The sequence below is a fragment of the Pseudophryne corroboree genome, chromosome 3 (genome assembly GCF_028390025.1).
Source record: "Pseudophryne corroboree isolate aPseCor3 chromosome 3, aPseCor3.hap2, whole genome shotgun sequence".
In the NCBI taxonomy this organism is placed as follows: Eukaryota; Metazoa; Chordata; class Amphibia; order Anura; family Myobatrachidae; genus Pseudophryne; species Pseudophryne corroboree.
In genome coordinates, this window is record NC_086446.1 from 284,489,864 (window position 1) to 284,509,986 (window position 20,123).

At 49.3% G+C, this 20,123-nt stretch overlaps 1 protein-coding gene across 4 annotated transcripts in view; it reads left to right on the forward strand.

Annotated features, from left to right (window-relative positions):
* Nucleotides 1–20,123, forward strand: part of KCNQ2 (potassium voltage-gated channel subfamily Q member 2) — a 251,808-nt gene that overhangs the window by 62,980 nt on the left and 168,705 nt on the right. The gene's annotated exons all lie outside the window — the stretch shown is intronic.

The following is a 20,123-nucleotide window of genomic DNA, read 5'->3' on the forward strand; positions in this document are numbered from 1 at the left end:
TTGCATCCCTCCCTGTGCTGCGCCTGGGACTCTGCTGCTGCTGCCGGCAGCATGATGAAGCCTCCTCCTTCCTATGACAGCGTTATGTCACACTCCACGGGCCAGCCCAAAAAGGGGGCGGGGCTACATGGCCCTGGGGGGGGCGGAGCTACATGGGACCAGGCTGCAGAGAAGGACAAACAGAATGGTAAGTTGGGGGAGAGTGATTGAAAAAGTGTGTGTGTGGGGGGGGGGGGGGGGAAGAGGGAGGGTGTGCGTGTGTATGGGGGGGGAGGGGTGTGTGTGTGTGGGGCCGGCAGCTATGTGTGATATGTATTTTTCTTTTTTGACAACAAACCATCACCTCTCCGGAGTCCAGAGTGGGCCACGTCAGCATTCAGCAAACCCCCTCCAGCTCACCCAGTGTGATTGCAGCAAGCACCGCCCCCTCAAGCACTTCATATTGCTGCTGCTGCAATCAGCCACGCTGTGCCCCTCCGCTGCCGCCATGAAGCACCCCCCTCCCCAGAGTGTTTACAGCTGCGGTGATCGGCGCACAAGGGAAAATGCGCTTGCCTGGCCCCAAGTGAGTAGTCCAGCATTGTGGTGGCCGCTGTGGGCAGAGAGAGACAGGCAGCACTGAGGCAGATATCTGGTATCCCGAGTGGGCGGCTCTGAGCGCTGCACAGCAGGTCAGGTCATCCGGAAGGGGGAGGGTACGGCCCGGGCTGCAAGCTCCTAGGGTAACATACCCACTGTGACTCCAGGATCTCGTGATATTATTACAGACACCCTGATGTCACGCTGTACTCTGTGTTCTGTCACTGTGTCACCCCCCTGTGTTCTGTCACTGTGTTACCCCCGTGTTCTGTCACTGTGTATCCCCCCCATGTTCTGTCACTGTGTTTTCCCTCATGTTCTGTCACTGCGTCACCCCCCCTCGTGTTCTGTCACTGCGTCACCCCCCGTGTTCTGTCACTGTGTCACCACCCCGTGTTCTGTCACTGTTACGACCCCCCTGTGTTCTATCACTGTCACCCCCTGTGTTCTGTCACTGTGCCCCCCCTGTGTTCTGTCACTGTGTCACCGCCCCCCCTCTGTGCCCTGTCACGTCACTCTGTCACCCCCTCCCCCAGTTTGTGTTATGTCATTGTGTCACAATCCCTACCTCTGTGTTCAGTCCCAGTCACTGTGTCACTCAGTTGCTGTGTCGACCCCACCCCCACGTGTTCTCTCACAGCCACTGTGCCGCCCTCCCCTAGATACCCTGCACAGGGGCGTAACTAACACTGTGCCAGTGGTGCCTGGCACAGTACATATGCACTGTGGGCACAGAGCCGTTGGCAGTAGCCTCACGGACCTGCCACCACTGCACCATCAAACACATGGGAGGGAGGGTGCAAATTAATAGTTTGCAGGGAGGCACCGAACACCCTAGCACCGGCCCTGGGCAGGCCCTATCTCTCTCTCCTCTCGTGCACTGGAACACTTTCTCCCTGTCCAGCACGCAGCTCCGACAGTTTCCAGGAACGGGGGGATAAGATCCACATTTGAGGCAGCCACAGCAGGCCTCACATCGATAACAGAGTCCACATCAGCAGGTTTGCAGCCATCATGATGCTCTGTATCTTTCCCATACTTGATATCAGTCGGCGAATATTCATCCAAGGCCATATGCACAGACTTCGCGTCGATAAAAGAGTCCACATCAGAAATCAGCATGGCACCATTACTACCCGCAGTACGTAACAGTCCAGTGCGCAATACATCCCCTACTGTCTCAGCAGCACAGGCCGATGCATCATTCCCACGCACAAATTTGCCATCATCCTTCATCAGATGCTTAGACTTAGTCATCTTTGATCTCATCTTTGCCAAAATAAAATAATAGAAAAGAAAACAAGAGATGGGGAGGGGAACAGAGATTGCCACTCACTGTGTGGATTTTAAAATTATAATAAAGCTCTGAGTTCTGATTCTGGTGAAGTGGATGTTCCGGAATTATTACCACTTTCACTTAAGTTCTTAGCTAAAAACAAAGAATTATCACCCCACCGCTTGCCACCACTTTGACGACGCTGCCGGCCAATTCCACAAATACGCCAATTTGAGAACTGCCACATGCGCCGTACGGGGGTCACTTTGACACACGGGATTACTTAACTACTTTCAGCTGCCACCAGCAAAGACTTTTCAATGTATTACGGACGTTGCAGGCGTCTTTAGCTTTACCTGTCACACACACACTGCAATACTTAGAAAAATAGGTAGGCGTGAACCACATAGGCTTGGAGTTCATAAGAACAACAGAATCAAAACTAAAATTAGGATTTTAATTTCAAGAATACTTCAGAGCTTTGGTTACAAAAAGGTTACAAAGATTATCAAGAATATTTTAAAAACACACAGAATACAGCAATCTCAATAAATGAAAAGGAAATAAAAACTTACAGAAACCCTATTCACTTACGCAAGCAAATTTTAGATATTTCTGCCGTGGGGGACTTCACAGAATACTCAGGTCATCTCCAGCATGTACCAGCTGGTCCCCAAGAGATCACAACTTCTATATTCATGAGAGGGACAGATATAGTCACCAGCTTCATCAGGCCCCCTCCCTTGGGATTTTTAACTATTTCCCTGTTGGACATACTTGGTGCTTGGCAACAGCCAAGGGGGGAGGTAAGGGGTGTACTGTATGAATCTCTTTCAAAGAAAGTGAGGTTTATGACATTAGCCAGGAAATAGGATCCCTGCATCCCTGGTCTGTTTACAGCCCCTCTGTTGACATAACAAACAAATTGGCCTTATCAGCCCTCAATGTCCAGAGCTTGCAAATATCTGCTTTTGATGTAGAAATGTCATCCCCCTTTACAATGGTCCAGTCAGGCACATGTCATCTCAAACTTTATGGTCTGCAAAACTCCCCTGGCCTGGACCTATGGGGGTCAAATGCAGGATATTGCGTGTCAGCCATCTTGTCACATGTAGGCTGAAATAATACAAAATTATATATACACAGTCACTTGAAAACATTATTGGTGATTATTCTTGCAGGTAATCAGTACACCTTAGATCACATATAATTTGTGATCCTCCTTTCTGCATTTAAACACGACACTGTGAATAAGAAGCCATGCTGCGGGCCCTCTGTGATTCCAGGCACAATACTTTAGTATCGGCTGTACCGCCTGATGGCAGCCCTGATTGCAGCAGGGTAAGTGATTGAGTCAGTCCTGGGCTCTATACAGAACTAGACCCTGCATCACAATCAACTCATTCCTTGTTATGATAATAGAAAGCATATCTGTACCATTCACTAGCAAATGCTGTTTCTTGTGGCTAATGTTGCTTGTTCATAGAAAACAGATTCACTAAATGTGTTTTCTTAAACCGCAGATTAATTTCCCTTTTCATTATTCAATTATCTGAGCTCTGGATAACAAGATGTGATTATTCTTTTTCTCTTTGAAATTCCCAGGAAATTACTAATGAGTTATAAACATGCTCTGCCTTATCATTTTTTGTGGATCATGAAATTGTGGCCAAGGCTTATAGAGGGTGCGCATTTCTCTGGGGACCAATACTGATGTACTGTACTAAGCTGAGGTGCTGAATGTAGAAAGACCACAAAACATTGCTGAACTCAAGTTATTGACAGAATATAGCATTCCTTACTAAATTTGAGATCTTCCCTGGGAAGAGAGTTAATTACCTCCCCCCCGCACTCACACATACGTTTGTGTATTTTCTGTACACCCTATGCACCTGGGTTTGTCCGTTAACCTACCATTCTCTTCATGAGTTAACAGTTACCAATCTTGCATACTGTGGTGTGTACGTTATTTATTATAGGGTATTTAGATTGCAATCTTCCACACTGATAATCTTGCAATTAGAGCTATTTAACCTCTTTGGGGTATATGCAATTACGGTCGAATACCAGCTGGAATTCGACCGTTTTTAAATTCGACACAATTCGACAGTCAGACACCCTCCCACCGGGACCCGAATTCGACATATTCAATAAAAAACGGATTCGACAGTCCCTTTGTCGAAAAACGGACCAATCGACGATAGTGTGCGTCCTGGATTCGACTTCATGGACGGCACAAAAGTGTGTAAAAAATCCTGGAAAAAAATGCGTGGGGTCCCCCCTCCTAAGCATAACCAGCCTCGGGCTCTTTGAGCCGGTCCTAGTTGTAAAAATAAGGGGGGGGGGGGATGACAGGGGATCCCCCGTATTTTCACAACCAGCACCGGGCTCTGCATCCGGTCCTGGTGCCAAAAATATGGGGGACAAAAACAGTAGGGGTCCCCCGTATTTTTAACCTCAGCACCGGGCTCCACTAGTCAGAGAGATAATGCCACAGCCGGGGGACACTTTTATATCGGTCCCTGCGGCCGTGGCATTAAATCACTAACTAGTCACCCCTGGCTGGGGTACCCTGGAGGAGTGGCGACCCCTTAAATCAAGTTGTCCCCCCCCCTCCAGCCACCCAAGGGCCAGGGGTGAAGCCCGAGGCTGCCCCCCCCCATCCAAGGGCTGCGGATGGGACGCTGATAGCCAAGTGACAAAAATAAAGAATATTGTTTTTTGTAGCAGAACTACAAGTCCCAGCAAGCCTCCCCCGCAAGCTGGTACTTTGAGAACCACAAGTACCAGCATGCGGGGGGGAAACGGGCCCGCTGGTACCTGTAGTTCTACTGCAAAAAAAATACCCAAATAAAAACAGTACATGCACACCGTGAAAGTAAAACTTTATTACATACATGCACGCCGACACACACATACTTACCTATGTTGACACGCCGACTCGGTCCCCTTCTCCACGTAGAATACATGGGGTACCTGAAAATAAAATTATACTCACCAAAACCCTGTGTAGATCTGTCCTCTACTTGTTTGTAATCCACGTACTTGGCAAAATAATAAAACGCAAAACCCGATCCACCCCTTTCCCCAAATGCCGGGACACCCCGTGACTCCTGTCACAGAGGGTCCCTTCAGCCAATCAGGGAGCGCCACGTCATGGCACTCTCCTGATTGGCTGTGCGCATCTGAGCTATCAGACGGTGCATAGCACTATGCCGCTCCATTATATTCAATGGTGGGAACTTTGCGGTCAGCGGTGAGGTTACTCGCGGTCAACCGCTGACCGCAAAGTTCCCACCATTGAATATAATGGAGCGGCATAGTGCTATGCGCCGTCTGACAGCTCAGACGCGCACAGCTAATCAGGAGAGTGCCACGATGTGGCGCTCCCTGATTGGCTGAAGGGACCCTCTGTGACAGGAGTCACAGGGTGTCCCGGAATTTGGGTAAAGGGGTCCCATGTGTAAACATGGGACCCCTTTCAATGCGTGGATCGGGTTTTGCGTTTTATTATTTTGCCAAGTACGTCGATTACAAACAAGAGGACAGATCTACACAGGATTTTGGTGAGTATAATTTTATTTTCAGGTACCCCATGGATTCTACGTGGAGAAGGGGACCGAATCGGCGTGTCAACATAGGTAAGTATGTGTGTGTCGGCGTGCATGTATGTAATAAAGTTTTACTTTCACGGTGTGCGTGTACTGTTTTTATTTGGGTATTTTTTTTGCAGTAGAACTACAGGTACCAGCGGGCCCGTTTGTCCCCCGCATGCTGGTACTTGTGGTTCTCAAAGTACCAGCTTGCGGGCGGAGGCTTGCTGGGACTTGCAGTTCTGCTACAAAAAACAATATTCTTTATTTCTCTGACGTCCTAGTGGATGCTGGGAACTCCGTAAGGACCATGGGGATTAGCGGCTCCGCAGGAGACTGGGCACAAAAGTAAAGCTTTAGGACTACCTGGTGTGCACTGGCTCCTCCCCCTATGACCCTCCTCCAAGCCTCAGTTAGATTTTTGTGCCCGGCCGAGAAGGGTGCACACTAGGGGCTCTCCCGAGCTTCTTAGTGAAAGTTTAGTTTTAGGTTTTTTATTTTCAGTGAGACCTGCTGGCAACAGGCTCACTGCATCGAGGGACTAAGGGGAGAAGAAGCGAACTCACCTGCGTGCAGAGTGGATTGGGCTTCTTAGGCTACTGGACACCATTAGCTCCAGAGGGACCGAACACAGGCCCAGCCTCGGAGATCGGTCCCAGAGCCGCGCCGCCGGCCCCCTTACAGAGCCAGAAACAAGAAGAGGTCCGGAAAAATCGGCGGCAGAAGACATCCTGTCTTCACCAAGGTAGCGCACAGCACTGCAGCTGTGCGCCATTGCTCCTCAGCACACTTCACACTTCGGTCACTGAGGGTGCAGGGCGCTAGGGGGGGGCGCCCTGAGCAGCAATAAAAACACCTTGGCTGGTGAAAATACATCACATATAGCCCCCAGGGCTATATGGATAAATTTTAACCCCTGCCAGATTCCACAGAAAAACGGGAGAAAAGGCCGCCGAGAAGGGGGCGGAGCCTATCTCCTCAGCACACTGGCGCCATTTTCTCTCACAGCTCCGTTGGAGGGAAGCTCCCTGGCTCTCCCCTGCAGTTACTACACTACAGAAAGGGGTTAAAAAAGAGAGGGGGGCACTAATTAGGCGCAGTATAACAATACAGCAGCTATAAGGGGAAAAACACTTATATAAGGTTATCCCTGTATATATATATAGCGCTCTGGTGTGTGCTGGCATACTCTCCCTCTGTCTCCCCAAAGGGCTAGTGGGGTCCTGTCCTCTATCAGAGCATTCCCTGTGTGTGTGCTGTGTGTCGGTACGTTGTGTCGACATGTATGAGGAGGAAAATGAGGTGGAGGCGTAGCAATTGCCTGTAACAGAGATGTCACCCCCTAGGGAGTCGACACCTGAGTGGATGAGCTTATGGAAGGAATTATGAGTGTCAGCTCTTTACAAAAGATTGATGACATGAGACAGCCGGCGACTCAGCCTGTGCCTGTCCAGGTGTCTCAAAAGCCATCTGGGGCTCTAAAACGCCCGTTACCGCAGGTGGCAGATACAGACGCCGACACGGATACTGACTCCAGTGTCGACGATTAAGAGACAAATGTGACTTCCAGTAGGGCCACACGTTACATGATTGAGGCTATGGAAAATGTTTTTACACATTTCTGATAATACCAGTACCACTAAAAAGGGTATTATGTTGGGTGAGAAAAAACTGCCTGTAGTTTTTCCTGCATCTGAGGAATTAAATGAAGTGTGTGATGATGCGTGGGTTTCCCCCGATAAAAACTGTTAATTTCTTAAAAAGTTATTAGCATCATACCCCTTCCCGCCAGAGGATAGGGCACGTTGGGAAACACCCCTTAGGGTGAATAAAGCGCTCACACGCTTGTCTAAACAGGTGGCACTACCGTCCCCGGATACGGCCGCCCTTAAGGAACCTGCTGACAGAAAGCAGTAAAATATCCTAAAATGTATATACACTCACACGGGTGTGATACTGCGACCAGCAATCGCCTCAGCCTCGATGTGCAGTGCTGGGGTGGCTTGGTCGGATTCCCTGACTGACAATATTGATACCCTAGATAGGGACAGTATATTACTAACTATAGAGCATTTAAAAGATGCATTTCTATATATGCGTGATGCACAGAGGGATATTTGCCGACTGGCATCAAGAGTAAGTGCGCTGTCCATTTCTGCCAGAAGGGGGTTATGGACAAGACAGTGGTCAGGTGATGCTGATTCCAAAAGGCATATGGAAGTATCGCCTTATAAAAGGGAAGAGTTATTTGGGGTAGGTCTAACAGACCTGGTGGCCACGGCAACGGCTGGAAAATCCACATTTTTACCCCAGGTAGCTTCTCAACCTAAGAAGAAGAGGGAGAGGAAAAAGGCTGCAGCAAACAGCCAATTCCCAGGAACAAAAGCCCTCTCCCGCCTCCGCAAAGTCCTCAGCATGACGCTGGGGCTTTACAAGCGGTCTCAGGCACGGTGGGGGCCCGTCTCAAGAAATTCGAGACGTCTCCCCCTCGCCGTTTCATAAAGTCTGCTTTACCGACGTCTCCCTCAGACAGGGAGACAGTATTGCAAGCCATTCACAGGCTGTATTTCCAGCAGGTGATAATCAAGGTACCCCTCCTGCAACAGGGAAAGGGGTACTATTCCACACTAATTGTGGTACCGAAGCCGGACGGCTCGGTGAGACCAATTTTAAATCTAAAATCCTTGATCACTTACATACAAAGGTTCAAATTCAAGATGGAGTCACTCAGAGCAGTGATTGCAAACCTGGAAGAAGGGGACTATATGGTCTCTCTGGACATCAAAGATGCTTACCTACATGTCCCAATTTACCCTTTTCCAAGGGTACCTCAGGTTTGTGGTACAGAACTGTCACTATCAGTTTCAGACGCTGCCGTTGGGATTGTCCACGGCACCCCGGGTCTTTACCAAGGTAATGGCCGAAATGATGATACTCCTTCGAAAGAAGGGAGTTTTAGTTATCCCTTACTTGGACGATCTCCTGATAAGGGCAAGATCCAGGGAACAGTTGGAAGTCTGGGTAGCACTATCTCAGATAGTGCTGCGGCAGCACGGTTGGAGTCTCAATATTCCAAAATCGCAGCTGATCCCGTCAACACGCCTTCTATTCCTAGGGATGATCCTGGACACAGTCCAGAAAAAGGTGTTTTCTCCCGGAGGAGAAAGCCAGGGAGTTATCCGAACAGAAACCTCCTAAAACCAGGCCAAGTGTCCGTGCATCAGTGCACAAGGGTCCTGGGAAAATGGTGGCTTCCTACGAAGCAATTCCATTCGGCAGATTCCACGCAAGAACTTTCCAGTGGGACCTGCTGGACAAATGGTCCGGATCGCATCTTCAGATGCATCAGCGGATAACCCTGTCACCAAAGACAAGGCTGTCTCTCCTGTGGTGGTTGCAGAGTGCTCATCTTCTAGAGGGCCGCAGAATCGGCATTCAGGACTGTGTCCTGGTGACCACGGATGCCAGCCTGCGAGGCTGGGGAGCAGTCACACAGGGAAGAAAATTCCAGGGCTTGTGGTCAAGCCTGGAGACATCACTTCACATAAATATTTTGGAGCTAAGGGCCATTTACAATGCCCTAAGCCAAGCAAGACCTCTGCTTCAGGGTCAGCCGGTGCTGATCCTGTCGGACAACATCACGGCAGTCGCCCGCGTAAACAGACAGGGCGGCACAAGAAGCAGGAGGGCAATGGCAGAAGCTGCAAGGATTTTTCGCTGGGCGGAAAATCATGTGATAGCACTGTCAGCAGTGTTCATTCCGGGAGTGGACAACTGGGAAGCAGACTTCCTCAGCAGGAACGACCTCTACCCGGGAGAGTGGGGACTTCACCCAGAAGTCTTCCACATGATTGTAAACCATTGGGAAAAACCAAAGGTGGACATGATGGCGTCCCGCCTAAACAAAAAATTGGACAGGTATTGCGCCAGGTCAAGGGATCCTCAGGCAATAGCTGTGGACGCTCTGGTAACACCGTGGGTGTACCAGTCAGTGTATGTGTTCCCTCCTCTTCCTCTCATACTAAAAGTACTGAGAATTATAAGACGGAGGGGAGTAAGAACTATACTCGTGGCTCCGGATTGGCCAAGAAGGACTTGGTACCCGGAACTTCAAGAGATGCTCACGGAGGACCCGTGGCCTCTACCTCTAAGAAGGGACCTGCTCCAGCAAGGACCCTGTCTATTCCAAAACTTACCGCGGCTGCGTTTGACGGCAGGGCGGTTGAACGCCGGATCCTGAAGGAAAAAGGCATTCCGGATGAAGTCATCCCTACCCTGGTCAAGCCAGGAAGGATGTAACCGCAAAGCATTATCACCGCATTTGGCGAAAATATGTTGCGTGGTGCGAGGCCAGTAAGGCCCCGATGGAGGAATTTCAACTAGGTCGATTCCTGCATTTCCTGTAAACAGGAGTGTCTATGGGCCTAAAATTGGGGTCCATTAAGGTTCAAATTTCGGCCCTGTCAATTTTCTTCCAGAAAGAACTAGCTTCACTACCTGAAGTTCAGACGTCTGTAAAAGGGGTACTGCATATACAGCCTCCTTTTGTGCCTCCAGTGGCACCTTGGGATCTCAATGTAGTTTTGGGGTTCCTAAAGTCACATTGGTTTGAACCACTTGAAACTGTGGAGTTAAAATATCTCACATGGAAAGTGGTCATGTTGTTGGCCCTGGCCTCGGCCAGGCACGTGTCAGAATTGGCGGGCTTTATCCTGTAAAAGCCCTTATCTGATCTTCCATTCAGACAGGGCGGAATTGAGGACTAGTCCTCATTTTCTCCCTAAGGTGGTTTCAGTGTTTCATCTGAACCAACCTATTGTGGTACCGGCGACAACTAGTGACTTGGAGGACTCCAAGTTGTTGGACGTAGTCAGGGCCTTGAAAATATATGTTTCCAGGACGGCTGGAGTCAGGAAATCTGACTCGCTGTTTATCCTGTATGCACCCAACAAGCTGGGTGCTCCTGCTTCTAAGCAGACTATTGCTCGTTGGATTTGTAGTACAATTCAGCTTGCACATTCTGTGGCAGGCCTGCCACAGCCAAAATCTGTAAAAGCCCATTCCACAAGGAAGGTGGGCTCATCTTGGGCGGCTGCCCGAGGGGTCTCGGCGTTACAACTTTGCCGAGCAGCTACTTGGTCAGGGGCAAACACGTTTGCTAAATTCTACAAATTTGATACCCTGGCTGAGGAGGACCTGGAGTTCTCTCATTCGGTGCTGCAGAGTCATCCGCACTCTCCCGCCCGTTTGGGAGCTTTGGTATAATCCCCATGGTCCTTACGGAGTTCCCAGCATCCACTAGGACGTCAGAGAAAATAAGAATTTACTTACCGATAATTCTATTTCTCATAGTCCGTAGTGGATGCTGGGCGCCCATCCCAAGTGCGGATTGTCTGCAATACTTGTACATAGTTATTGTTACAAAAATCGGGTTATTATTGTTGTGAGCCATCTTTTCAGAGGCTCCTCTGTTATCATGCTGTTAACTGGGTTCAGATCACAGGTTGTACGGTGTGATTGGTGTGGCTGGTATGAGTCTTACCCGGGATTCAAAATCCTTCCTTATTGTGTAGGCTCGTCCGGGCACAGTATCCTAACTGAGGCTTGGAGGAGGGTCATAGGGGGAGGAGCCAGTGCACACCAGGTAGTCCTAAAGCTTTACTTTTGTGCCCAGTCTCCTGCGGAGCCGCTAATCCCCATGGTCCTTACGGAGTTCCCAGCATCCACTACGGACTATGAGAAATAGAATTATCGGTAAGTAAATTCTTATTTTTTTCACTTGGCTATCAGCCTCCCATCCGCAGCCCTTGGATGGGGGGGACAGCCTCGGGCTTCACCCCTGGCCCTTGGGTTGCTGGAGGGGGGGGACCCCTTGATTTAAGGGGTCCCCACTCCTCCAGGGTACCCTGGCCAGGGGTGATTAGTTAGTGAGTTAATGCCACGGCCGCAGGGACCGATATAAAAGTGTCCCCCGGCTGTAGCATTATCTCTCTGACTAGTGGAGCCCGGTGCTGGTGTTAAAAATATGGGGGACCCCTACGTTTTTGTCCCCCGTATTTTTGGCACCAGGACCGGACACAGAGCCCGGTGCTGGTTGTGAAAATACGGGGGATCCCCTGTCATCCCCCCCCCCCCCCCCCCGTATTTTTACAACCAGGACCGGCTCAAAGAGCCCGAGGCTGGTTATGCTTAGGAGGGGGGACCCCATGCATTTTTTTCACGATTTTTAACCCATTCCCACCCCATCCCACTGAAAAACATGCTCTGATCTCTCCATATTATTTTAGTCAGTAAAAAAATAATAATATTCTTTTAAAAAATATATAAATAATACTTGTGGCTCCTAATAGACAAACCAAGTACATAATCCCTTCTAATATAAATAGATATGCTATTAGCAATATAAAAAAAACACAAAAAAAACATGTTTTTTTAAATTTTTTATTATATCCCGCCAGCAAAATGAGGCGGACTGAAATTGACGAAATGACTGTCGAAAAGCACTGTTGTCGAATCGACATTCTTCAATTGAATGTACTTTTGTCGAAAAGCCGCATTTTTACTATTGCAGATATGTCGAATTTGACTACTGTCGAATTGCAAAAAGTCGAATTTGAAACGGCTGTTTTTTTGTCGAAAAGTACTGTATTGCATTGTCGAATCATTTTTTTATGTCGAAAATGCCCCGTTTTTCGACATTTGCGGCAATTCGACCGCAATTGCATATACCCCTTTGTCTGTTATTTAATGCCCAATCTTGACTTACTACTGTGTCTTCTTACAGCCATAACGCGTGAAGGAGTATGCTAGAACTATAAAATAAATGTAAATAAATATGTTGCTAAAATCTGTGTTTGAAGAGTAAATTATAGGTTTGTGGCTTCACCTTTCTATAGGGCCTAATTCAGACCTGTTCGCTCGATAGGGTTTTTTTTTTTTGCAGTCCTGTGTTCGCATAGTCGCCGCCCATAGTGGAGTGTATTTTCACTTTGCAAGGGTACGAATGCATGTGTAGCAGAGATGTACAAACAGATTTTGTGCAGTTTCTGTGTAGCCCAGTACTTACTCAGCCGCTGTGATCACTTCAGCCTGTCTGGGACCGGAATTGATGTCAGAAACACTCCCTGCATACGTATGGACACGCCTGCATTTTTCCAACCACTCCCAGAAAACGGTCAGTTGCCACCCACAAATGGCTTCTTCCTGTCAATCTCCATGCGAACGCACGTGCAAATTGATTCTTCGCACAAACCCAGCGATGAGTAGCAAACCGCTTTGTACCCGCGCGGGGCGCCTGTGCATTGCGGTTCATACGCATGTGCAGTTTAGACCTGATCACAGGCTGTAGAAAAATGAGTTTTATGGTAAGAACTTACCTTTGTTAAAACTCTTTCTGCGAGGTACACTGGGCTCCACAAGGATTGGACAATGGGGTGTAGAGTAGGATCTTGATCCGAGGCACCAACAGGCTCAAAGCTTTAACTGTTCCCAGAATGCACAGCGCCGCCTCCTATATCACCCCGCCTCCCAGCACAGGAGCTCAGTTTTTAGTTAACCAGCCCAATGCAGTAGCAGGAAAAGAGATGACAACAGTTGGTAGCCACATACACCACACTCTCACAACAAGAGAAGTGTCAGCGGCTAATGCCATACCAACCCAAAGAAGCTAAGTGCGTCAGGGTGGGCGCCTTGTGGAGCCCAGTGTACCTCGCAGAAAGAGTTTTAACAAAGGTAAGTTCTTACCATAAAACTCGTTTTCTGCTGCGGGGTACACTGGGCACCACAAGGATTGGACAATGGGGATGTCCTAAAGCAGTTCCTTATGGGAGGGGACGCACTGTAGCGGGCACAAGAACCCGGCGTCCAAAGGAAGCATCCTGGGAAGCGGCAGTATCGAAGGCATGGAACCTTATGAACGTGTTCCCGGAAGACCATGTAGCCGCCTTGCACAATTGTTCCAGGGTCGCACCACGTTGGACCGCCCAAGAAGGTCCAACAGACCGAGTAGAATGGGCCTTAATGTGAACAGGAGCAGAGAGACCAGCCTTCACATAAGCATGTGCAATCACCATTCTAATCCATCTGGCCAGGGTCTGCTTGTGAGCAGGCCAGCCACGTTTGTGAAATCCAAACAAAACAAAGAGAGAATCAGATTTTCGGATAGAAGCAGTTCTCTTCACATAGATACGGAGAGCCCGTACCACATCCAAAGACCGCTCTTTGGGAGACAAATCAGGAGAGACAAAGGCTGGAACCACAACCTCCTGATTAAGGTGAAACGAAGAAACCACCGTAGGTAAATATCCGGGAAGAGTCCTAAGAACCGCCCGATCACGGTGAAAAATCAGATATGGGGAACTACAAGACAAGGCACCCAGATCCGACACTCTTCTAGCAGAGGCAATAGCCAGCAAGAACTCCACCTTAAGGGAGAGCCACTTAAGGTCAGCTGAACCAAGGGGTTCAAACGGAGGCTCCTGCAACGCCTCCAAAACCACCGACAAGTCCCAAGGAGCCACAGGCGGGACATAGGGAGGTTGGATACGCAACACACCCTGAGTGAAAGTATGAACATCAGGCAAAGTCGCAATTTTTCTCTGAAACCACACCTACAAGGCAGAAATATGAACCTTTAGGGTGGCCAGACGCAGGCCCAACTCTAGGCCTTGCTGCAAAAAAGCCAAAAGCTGGCTGTACTAAACTTGGAAGCGTCATAATTGTTAGATGCGCACCAAACAAAGTAGGAATGCCAGACCCTATGGTAAATCCGAGCAGAAGCCGGTTTCCGGGCCCGCAACCCTTAGCCCTTAAGACGGAAGCTTCAAGAGCCACGCTGTCAAAGACAGCCGGGCTAGGTCCTGGTAGACACAGGGGCCCTGAACGAGGAGGTCTGGGCGTTGTGGAAGTAAAATTGGACGCTCTGACGATAGGCCCTGCAGGTCTGAGAACCAGTGCCGTCTGGGCAACGCTGGAGCTATGAGAAGCAGATTTCCTTTTTCTTGCTTGAACTTCCGAATTACCCTGGGCAGGAGTGACACCGGAGGGAACACATACGGCAGCCGAAACCTCCACGGTACCGCCAGCGCATCCATGAATGCTACTTGAGGATCCCTTATCCTTGCTCCAAAGACCGGAACCTTGTGATTGTGTGGAGACGCCATCAGATCCACGTCTGGAAGACCACACTTTTCCACGAGGAGTTGAAACACCTCTGGATGGAGGCCCCACTCGCCGGCATGTACGTCCTGACGACTGAGAAAGTCCGCTTCCCAATTCAGGACTCCCGGAATGAATATTGCCAATATAGCCGGTAGATGGAGTTCCGCCCAACGTAGAATCCGTGAGGCTTCCTTCATTGCCAAATGGCTTTGAGTGCCGCCTTGATGATTTATGTAAGCCACTGTGGTGGCGTTGTCCGACTGTACTTGAACAGGACGGTTCTGAATTAAATGCTGGGCCAGGTTCAACTCATTGAAGACCGCCCGCAATTCCAGAATGTTGATCGAGAGGAGAGATTCCTCCTTGGTCCACCGACCCTAAAGGGAGTGTTGCTCCAGCACCGCGCCCCAACCTCTTAGACTGGCATCTGTCGTCAACAGGACCCAGTTGGATATCCAGAAGGGACGACCCCTGCACAATTGTTGGTCCCGGAGCCACCAGTGTAGCGACAGACGGACCTCCGGAGTCAAGAAGATCATTTGAGATCTGATCCGGGGACGCAGGCCGTCCCACTTGGCAAGAATCAGCCTCTGGAGGGGGCGAGAGTGGAATTGAGCATACTCCACCATGTCGAATGCTGACACCATTAGTCCCAGAACCTGCATTGCCGAATGTATCGACAGTTGCGGACGAGAAAGGAAGCAACGAATCCTGTCCTGAATCTTCAGGACTTTCTCCTGAGACAAGAACAACCTCTGGTTGTGAGTGTCCAACAACGCTCCCAGGTGCACCATGCTCTGAGCAGGGACCAGGGAGGATTTCTTCCAGTTGATGAGCCACCCGTGGGCTTGTAGAAACCGGACCGTCATATCCAGATGACGCAGGAGAAGTTCTGGGGAATTTGCCAGGATTAACAAGTCATCCAGATACGGCAGTATCCTGACCCCTTGACGGCGGAGTACCACTGTCATCACCGCCATAACTTTCGTGAAGACTCGCGGAGCCGTTGTTAAACCAAAAGGTAACGCCCGAAACTGGTAATGTAGGTTGCCAATAGCGAACCTCAGGTATTGTTGATGTGACACTGCTATAGGAATATGCAGGTAAGCATCCTGTATGTCCAGGGAGACCATGTAGTCCCCAGGTTCCAAGGCCAGAACTATAGAGCGAAGGGTTTCCATACGGAACTTGGAAACCTTCACAAACCTGTTCAATGTCTTGAGGTTGAGGATGGGCCGGGAGGACCCATTCGGTTTCGGGACTAGAAACAGCGGAGAATAGTACCCCCGGCCCCTCTGAGCAAGAGGCACCTGTACTACGACTCCTGTATCCAGGAGGGTCTGTACCACCGAGTGTAGAGTTTTTGCCTTTGTCTGGTCCAAAGGGACGTCTGTCTGGCAAAATCGATAAGGGGGTCGGTTTTTGAAGGCTATGGCGTAACCTCGAGTGACGACTTCCCGTACCCAGGCATCTAAAGTGGTCTTCAACCATTCCTGGGTATACCCTAGAAGCCGGCCCCCCACCCTGGGATCCCCCAGGGGGAGGCCCGCCCCGTCATGCGGCAGGCTTATTGGTCTTGGCAGCTGGCTGACAGGCAGCCCAGGCTCTTTTGGGCTTCAGCTTACCAGGCTTGGAAGTGCGGGCCTGCTTATGGTACGCCTGACCTTTTGCTTTACCTGAAGGACGAAAGGGGCGAAAGGACGTACCTTTAGCCTTCGACACAGAAGGAGCGGTATTAGGCAGACAGGCAGTTTTGGCATTAGCCAAGTCAGCCACAATCTTATTTAAGTCGTCCCCAAACAGAATATCTCCCTTGAAAGGGAGTACCTCCAGGGTTTTTCTAGAGTCCAGATCCACAGACCAGGATCTCAGCCACAATATCCTGCGAGCCAGGACTGACGTAGTAGAGGCCTTGGCTGCTAGGATACCGGCATCAGAAGCCGCCTCTGTAATATAGCCAGAAGCTGTGACAATATATGACAAGCATTGTCTAGCATGGTCAGTAGAGATTTAAGCTTCTAACTCCAAGGCCCAAGCTTCAATAGCCTCTGCAGCCCATGTAGCTGCAATAGTGGGCCTTTGTGCAGCACCCGTGAGGGTGTAAATCGCTTTCAGACAACCCTCCATACGTTTATCCATAGGCTCTTTTAGAGACGTGACGGTAGTGACAGGTAGAGCTGAGGAAACCACCATCCTAGCCACATGTGAGTCCACTGGAGGAGGCGTTTCCCAATTTTTAGACAGCTCTGGTGCGAGGGGATAGCGAGCCAGCATCTTCTTTTGAGGCTCAAACTTCGTACCCGGGTTTTCCCAGGGTTCCTGACGTATATCCACTAGGTGGTCAGAGTGAGGTAAAACTTGCTTAACCACCTTCTGACGCTTGAACCTATCTGGTTTCTTAGGAGGGAGGGATGGCTTGGGATCATCCGTAATCTGCTAGAAATGGCGCCCTGGGGCTGGGGGAGGGGCTTCAGGTCTAAGCCTTATCCCCTCTGCTGGCAAAACCACCGGGTACTATGGGCGATATAAGAATTGGTTTAGAGAGAAAACCTGACCTGCGCCCATGCCTTGGTGATCTAGTGGGATCGCCTGTACTGCCACAGTGTCCACCGCCAGCGCGCGCGGCCCGCCTCCCACTGACCGCACCGGATCGCGATAAAGACCGGGTCCCGCAAGCGGGACCCACTTACCACCTCCCGAAGCGCGGCCACGCGATCCTGGATAGCCCCAGCCGTGTGTGTCTAACGTGAAGAAAACCGGAGCCTCCGCTGTAGGTACCCGGCAACCAGGGTTCGGGAGTGTACAGCGCCGCTGGGGAGAACTGGAGCAGCAGCAGTGAATGTCACAAGACATTTACCACCGCTGCTGCCCTTGAAGTCTTCACTTTTTACCTCATAAAAAGCTTTTCTTAAGGCTGCTTGGAGCAGCCCCTCTGTTCAGTGCCTGCTTACTGCAGCACCAACTTACAAAACTGAGCTCCTGTGCTGGGAGGCGGGGTGATATAGGAGGCGGCGCTGTGCATTCTGGGAACAGTCAAAGCTTTGAGCCTGTTGGTGCCTCGGATCAAGATCCTACTCTACACCCCATTGTCCAATCCTTGTGGAGCCCAGTGTACCCCGCAGCAGAAATGCAGCCTAGCGATCAGGTCTGAATTAGGCCCAATATTAGAAAATTTATGACAGGACTTTGGGTTGGGATCCACTTATTGTACTTTCTGTGTGTGTAGGTTTACAACTTATTTATTGGTCCCAAAACCAGGAATTGCCTGCTGCAATCTGTGTAATACCCCTTTCACACTACCAATGCCGGATCCCACCTGGTAATTGGAAACTGGTCCTTCCCGGGTGGGATCCGGCGTTGGCAGCTGCTGCAGGCTTCCCCAACCCGGCAATATGCCGGGCGGGTTGCCATAGCAATGATGGGGGGTGGAGCCGGCGGCGGCGCTGGGAGATGAGATCATCTCCGCGCCGCCTCTCCCTGCTGTAGTAAATGGGTCCCGGGAGCCCGTTTACGCAGCCACTGACCCGGTTTTCAACCGGGTTGAATTGACGGGTCAGGCTATGCCCCTTTCACACAGCATGCTGACCTGTGTCGACCCGGCAATACGCCGGGTCGATACCGGGTTATTTGTGCAGTGTGAAAGGGGTATTAGTGAAGATATGGAACCTGAGTTCCTTGTACCCCACCATCCCAAAATCGCCCCAGATTTCTATTCCCATTATTTAGTATGCATTTATACTGTAGATATCAATTTCCACATATACTGTATATAGCAGAGAAATATCTCCCATTAGAAATCACATATCACTGAGAGAAACCAACCCTCATTCCAAACTGCAGACTGCGGAAAATGACCCACCTCCCCTCCCCGTTGTGGTATACAGGTTCCCCCATGTTGGCAAAGAAATACACCCTTACTCATTGCAATCAGAATATTACAGGAAAATATCTTGCACGTTGCAAACCACATATTGCAGATATGCCAACGACCAGTAGCCACGTGGATCCATTGTGGACCCTTCTCCTTGTCATGGATATCAGGAGACATGGATGATGAAGAGGTGGACTGTATGATGTAACTCATATGGGCAGTGTATTAAGGAACTAGCTTCCATTTTTTACTGGCAAGGTGGCGAGTTGGTGCCTGTTATTTTTCTTTGTGCTATAAGCAATAAGTATTATTATTATGGTTGTTTATTTATAAGGCTCTGCAGAACGGAAAGTGGGGACAACAGGTCATGTATGAAACGGTTACAGACAAGGCAGAAAATATACATACAGACATGAATACAAAGGATAGGGAAGTCTTTTCATTGGAGTTTACAATATAGTGGGAAAAGAGAAACAAGTGTACTGTAGCTCTGAGTGCAGTGTGTGACCGTAGTGGAGGTGTCCAGTGTGAGTAGCATAGATGGCAGTAGAATAGGCTCTAATAAAGATCTGGGTTTTCCGAGGTAGGTTGAAGATTTGAAGCGCTTAAGATGATCTATGTTGATGGCATTTGCAAGGGGTGATATTATAGCAGCACCACTCCAGGCATGACCACCCAGAAGCCAGGAGACTGTAGCGCTTATACCTACATACTGTAGTTATAGGGATTGTAAGAGGAAGGGTGGGCTTCATTATTAACTAGCATAGTAAGCAAAACAATGCTGTATTACAGGTGGGGCAGATGTAACGTGCAGAGAGTTAGATTTGGGTGGGTTATATTGTTTCTGTGCACGGTAAATACTGGCTGCTTTATTTGTACACTGCAATTTACATTTCAGCTTGAACCCACCCCACCCAAATCTAACTCCCCTTACACATGCATACCCTCCAACTGTACCTTTTTGGCAGGTACAGTACCTTTTTTTTATGGTCTGTACCGATTTTTGACTCTCCAAACTTCCATTGAAAGTATAGGAAAGGGGGCGTGACCACGCCCCCTTAACCCGTGACCATGCCCCCTTTTCTAATTTGTACCGATATTTTATTTGTAAAATGTTGGAGGGTATGCACATGTTACATCTGCCCCACCTGCAGTGCAGCATGGTTTTGCCCAGTTGTGTGCATTTTTGCTTTGCTAACAAACCTGAATCTGGACCTGAGTTAGCAACCAGTTCAGCCACAGGCCAGTAACACTCCCATAACAGATCTTCCCAGGAACCCTCAGCACACTTCCTGATACAATGTGATTCAATTGCAACTGCGTGTCTGTGCGCATACACTGTAAGACGCATGTGCTGTAGGAGCTATTAGGTATTTCAGAGCTGGGACGTTACAATGATTAGTAAGCATGAATGGCATCATTCAGTGTTATCATCAGTGCCTAGAAAACTGAATTGCTGCATTCTCGCAAATTGGAGTGTAAGCTGCGGTTATACTTTTTTGCCATTTTCTATAATAAATATATTCACAAATTTTTACTTTCCAAAGTGGGGTCATCTCACAGAATTGGAGATTTTCCAGTTTGCATGCATGTAATAAGAATATAATGCTACTGTATATATCCATTTTACTGCATTGGACAGCCT